The sequence below is a fragment of the Musca autumnalis genome, unplaced genomic scaffold (genome assembly GCF_047663935.1).
Source record: "Musca autumnalis isolate F117 unplaced genomic scaffold, ASM4766393v1 scaffold_3, whole genome shotgun sequence".
In the NCBI taxonomy this organism is placed as follows: domain Eukaryota; kingdom Metazoa; phylum Arthropoda; class Insecta; order Diptera; family Muscidae; genus Musca; species Musca autumnalis.
This window is the reverse complement of record NW_027411866.1, coordinates 33,204,404-33,223,183: the sequence shown is the minus strand read 5'-3', so window position 1 is coordinate 33,223,183 and position 18,780 is coordinate 33,204,404. Positions and strand designations below refer to the sequence as shown.

Sequence of the window (18,780 nt, the reverse complement as noted above, 5' to 3'; positions counted from 1 at the left end):
TATATGGGAGCTATATCCATATCGGAACCGATTTCGATATAATTTCGCACACTTATTTCTAGACCGAATTCAGTCAAACATTCCAAATTTCATCAAAATCGGACGTATATAGCGTGTTTGGTGCAGCAAATACGTGAAATCGGGCGAACATATATATGGGAGCTATATCCAAATCTGAACCGATTTCGATATAATTTGGCTCAATTCAAGTGGCGAAATTTCGTGGCCACTGGGAACCACATATGTAAAATTTCAGCTAGTTCAAGCAAAAAATGTGGCTAAGATCCCTAAAATACCTTAAATCGGGAGGTATCGTTATATAGGAACTATACCGAACCGTGGACCTATCTTGACAATTTTTAGTGGAGCAATTTCGCGGCCATTGAGAACCTCAAATGTAAAATTTCAGCTAGTTTGGGTAAAAAATGTGGCTAAGATCCATAAAATACCTTAAATCGGGAGGTATCGTTATATGGGGACTATACCGAACCGTGGACCTATCTTGACAATTTTTAGTGGAGCAATTTCGCGGCCATTGGGAACCTCAAATGTAAAATTTCAGCTGGTTTGGGCAACAAATGCGGCTAAGATCCTTAAAATACCTTAAATCGGGAGGTACCGTTATATGGGGGCTATACCAAAACTTGGACCGATATAGCCCATCTTCGAACTTGATCTTCCGACGGCTAAAAAAATGGTATTCCCCAATTTTCAGCGAAATCGGTCAACAAATGCGACCTGTATGTTGCGAACGGACGGACGGACGGACATGCATAAATCGACTCAGAAAGTGATTCTGTGTATATCCCTAGAAGGAACTATGGGTCTATCTCGCTTCCTTTTGTATGTTACCTACAAATGCACTAACACATAATACCCCTTACCACATAGTGGTGTAGGGTATAAATAGGTATTTTCCACCTCACTTTTTCGGTCCATTGTCAAACCGGGGAAGATTTTAAGTTTTTCAAAAGATTTTGCCTGTAACCTTTATTTTCTCTTACGGACATTGTCGGATTTTTTCGCCCAGTGATGCTGTTTGGGATTTATCATTGTCCATGTCTTTATCCTAAAGCGATCTAATTATAAATGTAAAAAAAAACAATTATGAATGCCTTTAAAAAAACAATTATGAATGGCCCGGCCGAACTTGTTATACCCTCCACCAGGAGTGGTATTAAAAAAAATGGAACAATTAGTTTCCTTTCGTTTACGAAAAAGACTTAATACCAAATTTCAGCAATTTCGGTAAAACAATATCGCTAACCTACAAAATACGGAAATTCGAAGGTACCGTTCTATGGGGGCTATATCAAAACGTCGATCTATACCGACAAATTTCTGGCGTAAAGTTTTTAGACTCAAAGAAGACTAAATGCCAAATTTACGATATTTCAGTACGATAGAGTGGTTAAAACCTACAAAATACCGTAAATCACGAGGTACGCTTCTATGGGGGATACAGGAAGATGTGGACCTATACTGATAATTCTTTTCTGGAACATTTTATAACCCCATGAAAGACTAAATAACAAATTTCAGTCATTTCGGTGGGATATTAACGTCATATCCTTTACAATTATGAAAATCGGTAGGTACCGTTCTATGGGGGCTATATCGAAACGTGGACCTATACCGACGAAATTCAGTCGGAAAGGGTTTTACATCCAAATCTCAGTCATTTCTGTTTGTAGTTGTAGCCACAATCCTCAAAAAAAAAAAAAAAGGAAATTGGGAGGCACCGTTCTATGGGGGCTATATGAAGGCGTGGACCTATACCGACAAATTTTATATGCAAAGTTTTATAACTCAAATGAGGACTAAATACCAAATTTCAGCAATATTGGAGAAATATTGTGGCCACAACCTTCAAAATACCGGAAATCTGGAGGTACCGTTTTTTGGGGCTATATGAAGGCGTGGACCCATACCAACAAAATTCTGGGCGAAGATTTTATATTCCCAACGAAGGCTAAGTACCAAATTTCAGCCATTTCGGTGTGATAACGAAGCTAAAACCTTCAAAATACCGAAAATCGGGTGGTACCGTTCTTTGGGGCTATATGAAGGCGTGGACCCATACCAACAAAATTCTGGGGGAAAGTTTTATACCACCAACGAACACATAATACCAAATTTCATCCATATAATGAAGCTAAAACCATCAAAATACCGAAAACAGGTTGGTACCGTTCTATGGGGGCCATATCAAAACGTGGACCGATGTAGCCCATTTGCAATACCAAACATCCTAGGAGTAATAGAAACTTCTATACCAAATTTCAAAGCTCTATCTTAAAAATTGCGAGCTGTATCTTGATTTCAACAGATGGACGGACAGACGGACATGATTAAATCGACATAGATATTTACCCTGATCAAGAATATATATACTTTGTAGGGTCTCCAATGAATATTTCGATGTGTTACAAACGGAATCACAAATTTAATTATACCCTCCATATTATGGTGGAGGGTATACAAATGATTAAGTCGAATTCTCCCGCTTATTGAGATTTATATGTTTTAGTTTTTCATGGCTGATCGACCGTTAAACCTCACAATTTAAGGAAATTTGTATATAAATATAGTTGGGAAAGTTTTATTAAGATATAATATAACTAAAAGATATAATATATCTAAAAAAGTGGGCGTGGTCCAGTATTTTGGTTCCAAATATGTACCTAGGGTACACACAACCCCATTGTCGCCCAAAATATATGCTTAAACCGATATAATCCTAAGTTTGGCTTATACACATAGCGTTTAAAAGAAAGGCGTGGGGAAGGTACCCCACCTCCTACGAAATTCATAAAATATACATAACAATGGCAAACATTGAGCTTTTGCTGCAAATTTCATGGAAATCGGTTCAGTAGTATTGGAGATATAACATATTTAAAAAAAAAAAACAGGCGTGGTCGAGTCTTTCGGCCCTAATGAAGTACCTAAATTGTAGATTAATTCGCAAATTTTTAAACCGATACATGCATAATTTTTGCAAATATAGCCTTTTTTAAAATATTGCATAGGAGAGGTGCCCCGCCCCTCTGGAATTGAATAAAATATGTAGCCTGTTTTCCGGGGTCATCCTTGTACGTTCTTTGACAATTTCAGGAAAATAGGCTCAGTAGTTTTAGCAGAAAATTTTTTAATTGAAAAATTGGTAAAATTTTCTTTCCATAAAAACCTAAGTTGGATTATGACGGCAGTTGATTTTTATTCATAATGACATGGCGTTTTTTAAACATGACAAAGCGAAGAACCCTGTCCCCTACGAAATTCAAGAAAATATGCATCATATTTTCGCCGGGGGCAATCCCTGTACATTCCCTGAAAATTTCAGGAAAATCGGTTTAGCAGTTTTGTAGATGTAACATAATATTATGTTAAAAAGTGGGCGTGGTCAAGTCTTTGGGTCCTAAAAAGTAGGTAATGTCGGCGACACAACCACAATTGCCTCTTAAATTAATTTCCAAACCGATACATACGAAATTATTGTAAATATAGGATTTTCAAAGAAATATGGTATAGCGGATATACCCCGCCCCCTCCGAAATTCAACAAAATTTGTAGCCCATTTTAACTGGGTGGCATCCCTGTACATTCCCTGACAATTTCAGAAAAATCGGTTCGGTAGTTTTTGTAGAAAATATAAAAATTAAAGAAAGTGGGCGTGGCCAAATTTTCTTTGGATAAAAACCCAAGTCGGGTTATGGCGCACATTTTACAGAAAGAATTATCGAAATCGGTCCAGCCGTTCTCAAATACTCATTAGGAGACTTCTATATAATATAAGATCTCTTTAGGGGCCTTCTATAGAATAGAAGTTCTCTTTAGGAGATATCTGTAAAAAAGAAGTTCTCTTCTTCTGTAGAATTTCTCTTTAGGGAACTTCTGTAGAAGTTCTTTATAGGGAACTTCTGTTCTCTTTAGGGAACTTCTGTAGAATATAAGTTCTCTTTATGGAAACTTCTGGAGATAAGAAGTTCACCACATAAAAGTCCACAAAGGTCTTCTCATAGTAGACCACCAAGTCTTCTCATAGAAGAACACAAGGTCTGTTCATAGAAGACCACAGGTCTTCTCATAGAAGACCACAAGGCCTTCTCATAGAAGACCACAAGGTCTTCTCATAGAAGACCACAAGGTCTTCTCATAGAAAAACACAATGTCTTCTCATATAACACAATAAGGTCTGCTTATAGAACAAAACAAAGTCTTCTTGGAGAAAAACCCAAGGTGTTCTTATAGAAAAACACAAAGTCTTCTTATAGAAGAATACAAGGTCTTCTCATAGTGCACCACAAGGTCTTCTTATAGAAGAACACAACGTCTTCTCACAGAAGAACACAACGTCTTCCCATAGAAGATAACAAGGTCTTCTCATAGAAGACAACAAGATCTTCTCACAGAAGAAAACAAGGTCTTCTCATAGAAGACGACAAGGTCTTCTCATAGAACACCGCAAGATGTTCTTATAGAAGACCACAATATATTATCATAGAGCACCACAAGGTCTTCTCATAGAAGATCACAAAGTCTTATCATAGAGGACCACAGGGTCTTCTCATAGAAAACGACAATATATTCTCATAGAACACCACAAAGTCTTCTTATAAAAGAACACAAAGGCTTATTAGTGCAGAACACAAGGTTTTCTCATAGAAAACCTGTGGTCTGCTCATAGAAGACAACAAGGTCTTGTCATAGAACGCCACAAGATCTTCTTAGAGAACACCACAAGGTATTTTTATAGAAGAACACAAGGTCTTCTCATAGAAGACCACAAGGTCTTCTCATAGAACACCACAAGTTCTGCTTATGGAAGACCACAAGCTCTTCTCATAGCAGACCATAAGGTCTTCCCATAGAAGACCACAAGGTCTTCTCATAGGAGACCACAAAGTCTTCTCATAGAAGACCACATGGTCTTCATGTAGAAGAACACAAAGTCTTCTTATAGAAGAAAACAAAGTCTTATTATAGAAGACCACATTGTCTTATTAGAGAAGACCATAAGGTATGCTCATAGAAGACAACAAGCTCTTGGTATAGAACGCCACAAGATCTTCTTAGAGAACACCACAAGGTATTTTTATAGAACACAAGGTCTTCTCATAGAAGAACACAAGGTATGTTCATAGAAGACCACAGGTCTTCTCATAGAAGACCACAAGGTCTTCTAATAGAAGAACACAAGGTCTTCTCATAGAAGAACACTAGGTCTGTTCATAGAAGACCACAGGTTTTCTCATAGAAGACAACAAGATCTTCTTAGAAAAGACAACAATATATTCTCATAGAACACCACAAAGTCTTTTTATAGAAGAACACAAAGTCTTCTTATAGAAGAACACAAGTTCTTTTTGTAGAAGAACACAAGGTCTTCTTATACAAGAACACAAAATCATCTTATGGAAAACCATAAGATCTTCTTATAGAAGACCACAAGCTCTTCTCATAGAAGATCACAAGGTCTTCTCATAGAAGAACACAAGGTCTGTTCATTGAAGACCACAGGTCTTCTCATAGAAGACCACAAGGTCTTCTAATAGAAGAACACAAAGTCTTCTTATAGAAGAACACAAGGTCTTTTTGTAGAAGAACACAAGGTCTTCTTATAGAAGAACACAAAGTCTTCTTATAGAAGAACACAAAGTCTTATAGAAGACCACAAGGTTTGCTCATAGAAGACCACAAGGTCTGCTCATAGAAGACCAGAGACCACAAAGTCTTCTAATAGAAGAACACAAAGTTTTATCAAGCAGGACCACAAGGTCTTCTGACAGAGGACACAATGTCTAATTATAGATGAGCTCAAGGTCTTCTTATAAAATCCTAAAGGTATTCTTATAGAAGACCACAAATTCTACACTTGACGACAAGAGGACTTCGCATAGAACACCACTTTGTCATCGTGATCTCTCATAGAAACCCCCACGAGGTATTTTTATATCAAGATCTTCTTATAGAAGACCACAGGGTGTTTTTATTGGTGTTCTTCATATGGAAGACTACAAGGTCCTCTCAAAGAAGGCAATAAAGTCTACTCATAAAATACCACAAGATCTTCTCATAGAACGCATGGTCTTCTCATAGAAAAGCACAGAGTCCTCTCTTTATAAAAGATCACAGTGACTTCTCATAGAACACCACATGCTCTTTTTAGAGAAGGCAATAAAGTCCGCTCATAGGAGACCACAAGGTCGTCTCAAAGAAAACCACAAGGTCATCCCATAGAAGACCACAAAGTCTTTTTGTGGGTGACCGCAGAGTCTTTTTATTGAAGACCACATGGTCTTCTTATAATGGACCTCGTGGTCCTCTATCAGAGATCTTCTCATAGAAGGCCAGAGGGTCTTCCCATAGAAGACCACAGACTAAAGGTCTTCTTATTTTTGAGGACTACAAGGCCTCATTGTAGAAGACCACAGAGCCTTCTCATAAAAAAACAAGGAGCATAAGGTATTCTCCGAAAGACGACAAGGTCTTCTTATAGATGTCAACATGGTCTTCTCATAGAAAATAACAAAGTGAGTTTTAAATTCAGCTTTAGTTCCACAAAGGAACCACGTTTACAGTTCAACCAGATTTCCTTAAAGGAACCACATTTACAGTTCAACCAGATTTCCTTAAAGGAACCACGTTTACACTTCAACAGGACCAACACAAAGTCTTCTTGTAGAAGAACCCAAGGTGTTCTTATAGGAAAACACAAAGTCTTCTTATAGAAAAATACAAGGTCTTCTCATAGTGCATCACAAGGTCTTCTTATAGAAGAACACAGCGTCTTCTCATAGAAGATAACAAGGTCTTCTCATAGAAGACAACAAGATCTTCTCACAGAAGACAACAAGGTCTTCTCATAGAACACCGCAAGATGTTCTTATAGAAGACCACAATATATTCTCATAGAGCACCACAAGGTCTTCTCATAGAAGATCACAAAGTCTTATCATAGAAGACCACAAAGTCTTCTTATAGAAGAACACAAAGTCTTATTACTGAAGAACACAAGGTTTTCTCATAGAAGACCTGAGGTCTGCTCATAGAAAACAACACGGTCTTGTCATAGAACGCCACAAGATCTTCTTAGAGGACACAGCAAGGTACTTTTATAGAAGAACACAAGGTCTTCTCATAGAAGACCACAAATTTCTATCTCTCTCACGTTGCCTCACACTTTGGTCTCAATTTTCATTTTAATTGAAATTGTCCAAGCTTTAATTAAAACTGTCATCATCATCATCATCGTCGTCTAACCACTCTGCATCCCCAGTGTGTGGTGTGAGCATGAGGCTAAGCTCGTTCGCCTTTGTGATAGCACGAAATAAAATAATGAAATTTAATTTCTAAATTTTTCATCTGAATTTGTCGTCCATTTAGGTTTTTATTCTCGAGTGTGTGTTTGTGTGTAAGTTTGTGAATTTTTATTTTAATCAAATTTGTTAGGGGGTTTCTAACTATTCTGTTTGATGGTGGTGGCATCGCTGGGTGTGATGATCCACCACACATCGCAAAGTCTGATGGGAAGAATTGTGGGCAGTGACCACAGAATTGAAGTATGGGAATGTGAAGAGGCTACGTCAAACTTTTTAAATATTTCAGAAAAATGGCTTAACTGATAATATGTGTTCAAATGTTACGAGCTATTTCATTTTGCTCCATATTTGTTAAACTTTTCTATTTGAATAAAGCGCCAAGGTCAGTATTTATTCTGTGCTCCAGTAAAACCCTACAGGGGTAAGAAACCCCCTAACTATGCGCCATCTAAAAGGCATATCTCTCACTGACCATAAAAATGCCGCAACATAAGGACAAACAACTAAAACTGGCAACAAGTTTTCGCCGACATATTGTCTGGCATCTAACAGTTATGATAGGGATTACCAGTGTTATCAGCAGTTGAAACAGTCATGCTTGCATGCAAACATGTGAAGTGAGGCATGCACTGAGAGAAATTTAAGTCAACAATAATGCAAAGTATTTTAGGAACATTCAGTAACCATAGATAGGCTCCGCGATAGAATATTTCGGGACAAATCCCCTGAACATATTATTTTGGAAAATTTCCCTTTTATTGTTTGAAGAAAAATGTTGTAATTTTTCTCAGCGTATTTCCTTTGCTTGTTTTCCCGTTTCATTTGACACACATTCATGCCAATATGCATTATTTGCTCAACTCCAACAACAGCAACAAAAACGGAACATATGCACATTTGTCATGTTATCCGAACATATGTACCACACGTTTATAAACCTAACACTTTGTCGGTTTAGTATTTCGCATTCTTCTTCTTTTTCTGAATGGATAAAAACCGCATGTAGTGCAAGGTGGCCAGTCTGTCTACTACTGGTGACTGGCCTAAATAGCATTGCGTGACTCTACAGCTTCAGTTAAGAATGTAATACAGTGCAGCAGGAAGCAATGAATTGTATTAACAGCAGGTCTTAAGTGGTCTGATTGCATTAATGTGGCTAATATCCCGCATTTTATTAGTTCAAATATTAACACCTTCATATTAGTGGGTTAGTTTATATGGTTTGTTGAAAAAGAGAGAGGAAAGGGAAAGAGGAAAGAAAAGAACAGATTTAAGTTTTTCAAATGTTTCTTTAGAAAACATTGTTTATAGTCCACGTGGAGTTCCTTAAGGAAACCATGTGGACTGCAAGCCACATGTAGTTCCTTAAGGAAACCATGTGGACTGCAAGCCACATGTAGTTCCTTAAGGAAACCACGCTTACAGTCCACATGTTGTTCCTTATGGAAACCACGCTTACAGTCCACATGTTGTTCCTTATGGAAACCACGCTTACAGTCCACATGGAGTTTCTTTAGGTAAGCACGTTTACAGTCCAAGTGGAGTTCGTTAAGGAAACCACGTTTATAATTCAGCTAGAGTTCCTTAAGAAAACCACGTTTACGGTCCAAGTGGAGTTCGTTAAGGAAACCACGTTTATAATTCAGCTAGAGTTCCTTAAGAAAACCACGTTTGTGGTTCAGCTAGAGTTCCTTAAAGAAACCACGCTTATAGTTCAGCTAGAGTTCCTTAAGGAAACCACGTTTATAGTTCAGCTAGAGTTTCTTAAAGAAACCACGTTTATAGTTCAGCTAGAGTTCCTTAAGGAAACCACGTTTATAGTTCAGCTAGAGTTCCATTAGGTAACCACGTTTACAGTCCAAGTGGAGTTCCTTTAGGTAACCACGTTTACAGTCCAAGTGGAGTTCGTTAATGAAACCACGTTTACAGTCCAAGTGGAGTTCGTTAAGGAAACCACGTTTATAATTCAGCTAGAGTTCCTTAAGAAAACCACGTTTGTGGTTCAGCTAGAGTTCCTTAAATAAACCACGTTTACAGTTCAGCTAGAGTTCCTTAAGGAAACCACGTTTATAGTTCAGCTAGAGTTTCTTAAAGAAACCACGTTTATAGTTCAGCTAGAGTTCCTTAAGGAAACCAAGTTTATAGTTCAGCTAGAGTTCCTTTAGGTAACCACGTTTACAGTCCAAGTGGAGTTCGTTAATGAAACCACGTTTACAATCCAAGTGGAGTTCGTTAATGAAACCACGTTTATAATTCAGCTAGAGTTCGTTAATGAAACCACGTTTATAATTCAGCTAGAGTTCCTTAAAGAAACCACGTTTATAGTTCAGCTATAGTTCCTTAAAGAAACCACGTTTATAATTCAGCTAGAGTTCCTTAAAGAAACCACGTTTATGGTTCAGCTAGAGTTCCTTAAGGAAACCACGTTTATAAATCAGCTAGAGTTCCTTAAGAAAACCACGTTTATGGTTCAGCTAGAGTTCCTTAAGGAAACCACGTTTATAGTTTAGCTAGAGTTCCTTAAGAAAACCACGTTTATGGTTCAGCTAGAGTTCCTTAAGGAAATCACGTTTATAGTTCAACTAGAGTTCCTTTAGGTAACCACGTTTACAGTCCAAGTGGAGTTCGTTAATGAAACCACGTTTATAATTCAGCTAGAGTTCCTTAAGAAAACCACGTTTGTGGTTCAGCTAGAGTTAATTAAAGAAACCACGTTTGTGGTTCAGCTAGAGTTCCTTAAAGAAACCACGTTTATAGTTCAGCTGGAGTTCCTTAAGGAAACCACGTTTATAGTTCAGCTAGAGTTCCTTAAGGAAACCACGTTTATAAATCAGCTAGAGTTCCTTAAGAAAACCACGTTTATGGTTCAGCTAGAGTTCCTTAAGGAAACCACGTTTATAGTTTAGCTAGAGTTCCTTAAGAAAACCACGTTTATGGTTCAGCTAGAGTTCCTTAAGGAAACCACGTTTATAGTTTAGCTAGAGTTCCTTAAGAAAACCACGTTTATGGTTCAGCTAGAGTTCCTTAAGGAAACCACGTTTACAGTTCAGCTAGAGTTCCTTAAGAAAACCACGTTAACAGTTCAGCTAGAGTTCCTTAGGGAAACCACGTTTACAGTTCAGCTAGAGTTCCTTATGAAAACCACGTTTACAGTTCAACTAGAGTTCCTTAAGGAAACCACGTTTACAGTTCAGCTAGAGTTCCTTGAAAAGATCAGGTTTATATCTCAGCTAAATTTCCTTAAAGAAACTACGTTTATAGTTTAGCTAGAATGTCTTAATGGATCGCTTTCAAATAGAGTTCCTTAAAGAAACCACTTTCAACTAGAGTTCCTTAAAGAAACCAAGTTCAACTAGAGTTCTGTAAAGAAACCACTTTCAACTAGAGTTCCTTAAAGAAACCAAGTTCAACTAGAGTTCTGTAAAGAAACCACGTGCAACTCAAGTTCCTTTATGGAACCACGTTGAACTGGAGTTGCTTAAAGAAACCACGTTCAACTAGAGTTCCTTAAAGAAACCACGTTCAACTAGAGTTGCTTAGAGCAACCAAGTTCAACTAGAGTTCCTTAAAAAACAGTTCCACTAGAGTTCCTTAATGGAACCACGCTCAACTGGAGTTCCTTAAAGGAACCTCATTCTACTAGAGTTCCTTTAAGGACCCACGTTCAACTAGAGTTGCTTAGAGGAGACACGTTGAACTAGAGTTCCATAAACAAACCACGTTGAACTAGAGTTCCTTAAAGAAATCACGTTAAACCAGAGGTTCCTTAAAGAATCACGCTCTTAAGGAAACCACTTTCAACTAGATTTTCTTAAGGAAACTATGTTCAACTTAAGTTCGTTAAAGAACCCACTTTCAACTAGAGTTCCCCTAAGAAACCACGTTGAACTAGATTTCCTTAAAGAAGCCACGTTCACCTAGAGTTTCTTAAAGAAACCACATTCAACTGGAGTTTCATTAGGCCCACTTCCACCTAGATTTCCTTAAAGAAGCCACGTTCACCTGGAGTTTCTTAAAGAAACCACATTCAACTGGAGTTCCATAATGGCCCACGTTCAACTAGAGTTCCTTAAAGAAAACAAGTTCAACTTAAGTTCCCTAAAGAAACCACGTTCAACTAGAGTGCCTTAAAGAAACCAACTAGAGTTCCTTAAAGCAACCACGTTCAACTAGACTTCCTAAAAGAAACCACGTTCAACTTAAGTTCTCTAAAGAAGCCACGTTCACCTAGAGTTTCTTAAAGAAACCACCTGCAACTAGAGTTTCTTAAAGAAACCACATTCAACTAGAGTTCCTTAAAGAAACCACATTCAACTAGAGTTCCTTAAAGGACCCACGTTCAACTAGAGTTCCTAAAATAAACCACGTTCAACTTAAGTTCCCTAAAGAAACCACGTTCACCTAGAGTAGAGTAAAGAAACAGTTCAGCTAGAGTTCCTTATGAAAACCACGTTTACAGTTCAACTAGAGTTCCTTATGAAAACCGCGTTTACAGTTCAACTAGAGTTCCTTAAGGAAACCACGTTTACAGTTCAGCTAGAGTTCCTTGAAGAGATCAGGTTTATATCTCACCTAAATTTCCTTAAAGAAACTACGTTTATAGTTTAGCTAGAATGTCTTAATGCACCGCTTTCAAATAGAGTTCCTTAAAGAAACCACTTTCAACTAGAGTTCCTTAAAGAAACCAAGTTAAACTAGAGTTCCTTAAAGAAACCAAGTTCAACTAGAGTTCTGTAAAGAAACCACGTGAAACTCAAGTTCCTTAATGGAACCACGTTGAACTGGAGTTGCTTAAAGAAACCACGTTCAACTGGAGTTGCTCAAAGAAACCACGTTCAACTAGAGTTCCTTAGAGCAACCAAGTTCAACTAGAGTTCCTTAAAAAACAGTTCCACTAGAGTTCCTTAAAGAAACCACGTTCAACTAGAATGCCCTTAAGAAACCACGCTCAACTGGAGTTCCTTAAAGGAACCTCATTCTACTAGAGTTCCTTTAAGGACCCACGTTCAACTAGATTTCCATAAGCAAACCACGTTGAACTAGAGTTCCTTAAAGAAATCACGTTAAACCAGAGGTTCCTTAAAAAATCACGTTCTTAAGGAAACCACTTTCAACTAGATTTTCTTAAGGAAACTATTATCAACTTAAGTTCGTTAAAGAACCCACTTTCAACTAGAGTTCCCCTAAGAAACCACGTTGAACTAGATTTCCTTAAAGAAGCCACGTTCACCTAGAGTTTCTTAAAGAAACCACATTCAACTGGAGTTCCATAAGGCCACTTTCACCTAGATTTCCTTAAAGAAGCCACGTTCACCTGGAGTTTCTTAAAGAAACCACATTCAACTGGAGTTCCATAAGGGCCCACGTTCAACTAGAGTTCCTTAAAGAAAACAAGTTCAACTTAAGTTCCCTAAAGAAACCACGTTCAACTAGAGTGCCTTAAAGAAACCAACTAGAGTTCCTTAAAGCAACCACGTTCAACTAGACTTCCTAAAAGAAACCACGTTCAACTTAAGTTCTCTAAAGAAGCCACGTTCACCTAGAGTTTCTTAAAGAAACCACCTGCAACTAGAGTTTCTTAAAGAAACCACATTCAACTAGAGTTCCTTAAAGAAACCACATTCAACTAGAGTTCCTTAAAGGACCCACGTTCAACTAGAGTTCCTAAAATAAACCACGTTCAACTTAAGTTCCCTAAAGAAACCACGTTCACCTAGAGTTTCTTAAAGAAACCACCTTCAACTAGAGTTTCTTAAAGAAACCACATTCAACTAGAGTTCCTTAAAGGACCCAAGTTCAGCTAGAGTTCCTTAAAGAAACCACGTTCAACTGGAGTTTCTTAACAGAAACAACGTTCAACTAGAGTTCCTTAAAGAAACCACTTTCAACTAGAGTTCCTTAAAGAAACCGCGTTCAACTAGAGTGCCTTAAAAAAACCACGTTCAACTAGAGTTCCTTAAAGAAACCACGTTCAACTGGAGTTCCTTAACAAAAACAAAGTCCAACTAGAGTTCCTTAAAGAACCCACGTTCTTAAAGAAACCACGTTCAACTAGAGTTCCGCAAAGAAACCATGTTCAACTAGAGTTCCTTAAAGAAACCACGTTCAACTAGGGTTCCTCAAAGAAACCATGTTCAATTTCCTTAAAAAAAAACACTTTCCACTAGGGTTTCTTAAAGAAACCACGTTCAAATAGATTTCTTTAAAGAAACCAGAGTTCCCTTTAGAAACCAGGCTCAACAAGAGTTCCTTGAAGGAACCTCATTTTAGTAGAGTTCCTTAAAGAAACCGCGTTCAATTAGAGTTCCATAAAGAAACCACGCTCAACTACAGTTCCTTAAAATAACAAAGTTCTTTAAGAAACCATGTTTATGGTTCACCTAGTGTTCCTTAAAGAAACCATGTTTATGGCTCTCGTAGAGCTCATTTAAAAACCACGTTTGTGGTTCACCTTGAGTTCCTCAAAGAACCACTTTAACGGTTCATCTCGAATTTTCCGTTCATTTTATTCTGTAGGCGCATTGGAAAATAATTTCAAAGAATTCATTATTGAGCCCTAAACTTACCTTTAATAATATCTCCTCGCTTAAGGAGTGTTGCATTGATGAGTTAACGTTTGAAATATACCGCTTTCATTAGCCAAGCCATTGTAAATATGGTCACTTTTGTTGACGTTGTAGTTACCCTCTGCGAGACGGACACTTGCACATAGTTTATGGACTTTAATTAATGGTGACAAGTGCCAAAGTGCAAAAACTGAAAAGAGAATTAGAGAAAAAAGCAAAATGAATAAAAATAGAAATGGCTTTGGCAATTTTTTGAGAATTTAGTTTTAATCCATGGATTGAATGGTTCTTTTGGTTTGAGGAGGAAACGAAGAGGAGGCTATGCGAAGGTGTGAATGGCAAATAACATTTTAACACCAGATAAAAGCATTGATGTAATGCCTTAGCAATGCCATATCATCGTTTAATGCCATGACACAATTTTCCAAATGTTTTCGTTCACTTTTCCCCTCTGTGTGTTTTTCTTTTGGGTGCTCCAGAACATCAACCACACAGATCGACAAGTCACTAAACTTTTCCTTAATGAGCTAAACGTGCAGTGTTGATAGTTTATTTTTTGGCAATGGATAAGTAGATGGATGATGAAGGCGAAAGCGGGGGGAGATTGTGTTAGAATATCTGACAATTGTTGATGTCCTGTGTATTATCTCAACTAGCTTTTGTATTAAATAGGACTTTTTTTCTAGTTCCACTTTTTCTCGTTGGTGTTTTGTTATGGGCTTTTTTGTTCTTTGGGCTCCTTATCTTTTGCCATAATAACACCGTATACTGATCATCATTAGGTTAATGATGACGATTATTATGGTGAGACTGTTGATGCGAATTGTTTTGTGGCCATGTTTAGAGCTATTATCCTGTGCAAGAGAATTGTGTCATTTTCTGGTTTTTTTTTCATTGTGGGTTGGTTATTCGTAATAGCCGATGCTGATGAAGCTATTGTTAGTGGTGATAAGAATTCCAGAATTGTTGCACGTGTTTTGTGCTAATGTTGCAAGGTATTGGACAACAATTGGTTGGCAACGAAAAAATGCAGTTTCATGAGGTAATTTGGGTAGGTAAAATGAGATGTATTTGGTATGGATAATGGGGAATAACTATCAGAACTATAAACGTGGGATTCTTCTTAAAGAACAATTTGTAGAAGACCCATTACGAATATTATTTGATTTTAAATTAATTAATTTCATTGAATTTTATGATTAGTTTTGAAACCATTTTGAACGAGAAGTCAATTTTTTAGACCTTCAGATAATCCACATCTTTGAAGAAACCACATTTAGGATTGTTCCTCAGAAATTGATAGAAACCACGTTTAAGTTGCGTAAAGCGATCTTTTCCCAAGTCATGATTAAAATCCTTCTAGAGGTTTTAAGAGAGACCGAGTCCAAAGGTCTACTAGTGGCCTTTAATGAGGAAACATCGTTTAAGTTCATTAAAGGCCTTGCAGGCCTAGAAAATCTTTATGGATCTTTTAGAAACTACACTTGAATTCTTTCAATCGAAGTTTATGGGGCCACAACTTCAAACGATTTGCAAGAGAATTTTCATTTGATAGAAGTCACATTTAAATTTCTCCACTTAGGCCTTAAAAGTCGACGTATTTCGAAAAATGTTCCGCCTTTAAGGAAGCCTAGTTTATAGTCCTTGTACAGGTTTAACCAGAGTTCCCTAAAGGAACCACGTTTATCGTTCAACTAGAGTTCTTTAAAGTTCATTAGAGTTCCTTAAAGCAATCACGTTAATAGCTCAACTAGAGTCCCTTAAAGGAACCACGTCAATAGTTCAGGTAGAGTTCCTTAAAGGAACAACGTTAATAGTTCAACAAGAGTCCCTTACAGGAACCACGTTTATAATTCAACTAGAGTTCTTTAAAGGAAATACGTTTATAGTTCAACTAGAATTCTTTAAAGGAACCACGTTTATAGTTCAACTAGAGTTCCTCAAAGGAACCACGTTCATATTTTAACTTGAGTTGCTTGAAGGAAGCATGTTTATAGTTCAACTAGAGTTCCTCAACGGAACCACGTTCATAGTTCATTTAGAGTTCCTCAAAGAAACCATGTTTATGATTTAGCCTGAGTTCTTTGAAGAAACCATGTTTATGATTCAGCCTGTATTCTTTGAAGAAACGACGTTTATTGTTCCACGAGTTCCTTGAAGAAAGCAACTTTATGGTTCAGGTAGAGTTCAACTGAGGTTTCTTAAAGAAACAACGTTTAAAGTCCAACTAGAGTTCCCAAAAGAAACCAGGTTAATGGGCCAACTGAAGAAATGGCAGAGTTCAATTAGTGTTCCTTAAAGAAATCACATTTGTAGTTCAATTAGAATTGCTTAAATCACGTTTGTAATTCAATGAAAATTCTTTAAAGATACCACGTTTATCGTTTTGCTAGAGTTCCTTAAAGAAACCATGTTTATGATTCGAATGACCAGTTCCACCGCTACAGGGGAGAGTCCCTAATTCAAAGCGTATATACTATAGGTCCCCTTGACCACAGGTTTAACCACAGTTCCCTAAAGGAACCACGTTTATCGTTCAACTGGAGTTTTTAAAGTTCATTAGAGTTCCTTAAAGCAATCACGTTAATAGTTCAACTAGAGTGCCTTAAAGGAACCACGTCAATAGTTCAGGTAGAGTTCCTTAAAGGAACCACGTTAATAGTTCAACAAGAGTCTCTTACAGGAACCACGTTTATAATTCAACTAGATTTCTTTAAAGGAAATACGTTTATAGTTCAACTAGAATTCTTTAAAGGAATCACGTGTATAGTTCATCTAGAGTTCCTTAAATAAACCACGTTTTTAGTTCAACTAGAGTTCTTTGAAGAAACCACGTTTATAGTTCAACTAGAGTTCCTCAAAGGAACCACGTTTATACTTTAACTTGAGTTGCTTGAAGCTAGAGTTCCCTGAAGGAGCCAGGTTTGTTTATAGCTCAACTAGAGTTTCTTAAAGGAACCATGTTCATAGTTCATTTAGAGTTCCTCAAAGAAACCATCTTTATGATTCAGCCTGAGTTCTTTGCAGAAACCATGTTTATGATTCAGCCTGTGTTCTTTGAAGAAACGACGTTTATTGTTCCACGAGTTCCTTGAAGAAACCAACTTTATCGTTCAGGTAGAGACTGAGGTTTCTTAAAGAAACAACGTTTAGAGTCCAACTAGAGTTCCCAAAAGAAACCAGGTTAATAGGCCAACTGAAGAAATGGCAGGGTTCAATTAGGATTCCTTAAAAAAGTCACGTTTGTAGTTCAATTAGATACCACGTTTATCGTTTTGCTAGAGTTCCTTAAAGAAACCATGTTTATGATCCGAATGACCAGTTCCACCGCTACAGGGAAGAGTTCCTAATTCAAAGCGTATATACTATAGGTCCCCTCGACCAAAATTGGTAGATATATCCTTCATATTTGAATCAATTTATCTATAATGTGGCACTTTGTGTGCCCAAAACCCCTCATTATCGAAACCAATATTATTTTCGTTCTATTTTTTCCAATTTTTCCTAATTGTTGGAGGGTACGAATGATTTTCCCTAACGTGACCTTTGTTTTCGAAGGCCAAAGCTTCCCCCTCCCTGACCACAACAATTACAATTTTCGCTCAAAATTTCTCTTTCTCCTAAAAATATGCAATGTATTGTGTATTAACAAGTGACCTAAAAGTATGCCAGTCTTCAGTTGCATTTCTTATTTTAAATGCAAAATGTTTGCAACGCAACTAAAAGCTAATTATGTTCATTATGTACCCATGAAAATGTTAATTCTTGTTAGTTTTTGTTTTTGTACATTTCCCAAAAGAGCCACTAAATGTTGTTAACAAAACTGGGTTAAAACTGTTGTCATTCATGGCCATGTTTTCCTTGTTTAGCTGAAATTCAAAAACTAATTTGAATTTTGTGTCAACTTGTTTTTTTTTTTTTTTGTATGCAGTGATGCTACATTTAATGTTGATGGTGATGAGAAAACTCAAGGGGTTTTCGGTTGGTTAAAATGTAGAATAATTACGTTGAACGAGAAAAATAAATTGGATTTGAAATGTCCACAGAGTTTTTGATGATTTCGACATGCAGTTGGAGAAGGATATGGCACACTATATACAAAATAGAATATGCTACTTGTTTATGCAGGTGACATTAGCATCAGGGATTGAAATCTAGGGAAAAATATGAAAGTATGTAATTCCCTAAAGAAAGCACGTTTATAGTTCAACTGAGGTTTGTTAAAAAATATCGTCTATGATTCAGCAAGAGTTCCTGAAAAAACCACGTTTATAGAACTATTTTTCCATGAAGAGACCTCGTTTATTGTTCAACTAGAGTTCCTCTAAGGAAGCACATTTATAGTTCAACAAGAGTTCCATGAAGAAACCATGTGTATATCTATTTCAACTAGATTCCCATGAATAAACCAGGTTTATAGTTCAACTAGAGTTCCATGAAGAAGCCACGTCAATAACTCAACTAGGGTTTCATGAAGAAAGCACCACGTTTAAAGCTCAATTAGGGTTACATGAAGAAATCACTTTATAGTTATGTTAAGGTTCCTTAAAGAAATCACGTTTATAGTTCAACCAGAGTTCCATAAAGAGACCTCGTTTATAGTTCAACTAGACTATTCTTTCATGAAGAGACCTCTTTTATAGTTCAACTAGAGTTCCTTTAAGGAACCACATTTATAGTTCAACACGAGTTCCATGAAGAAACCACGTTTATAGTTCAACTAGAGTTTCATGAAGAAACTACGTGTATATCTATTTCAACTAGATTCCCATGAATAAACCAGGTTTGTAGTTCAACTAGAGTTCCATGAAGAACGTCAATAACTCAACTAGGGTTTCATGAAGAAAACACCACGTTTATAGCTCAATTAGGGTTACATGAAGAAATCA

The 18,780-nt window shown here is 37.1% G+C and overlaps 1 protein-coding gene across 2 annotated transcripts in view; it reads right to left on the bottom strand.

Moving 5' to 3' along the window:
• The window catches only part of LOC141399644 (uncharacterized), a 264,879-nt gene that overhangs the window by 101,623 nt on the left and 144,476 nt on the right, over positions 1-18,780 (bottom strand). For both annotated transcript variants that reach the window (XM_073978762.1, XM_073978763.1), the window contains one exon: positions 13,892-14,081. The gene's annotated coding sequence lies outside the window, so the exon portion shown is untranslated. The remainder of the gene's footprint in view (positions 1-13,891; positions 14,082-18,780) is intronic.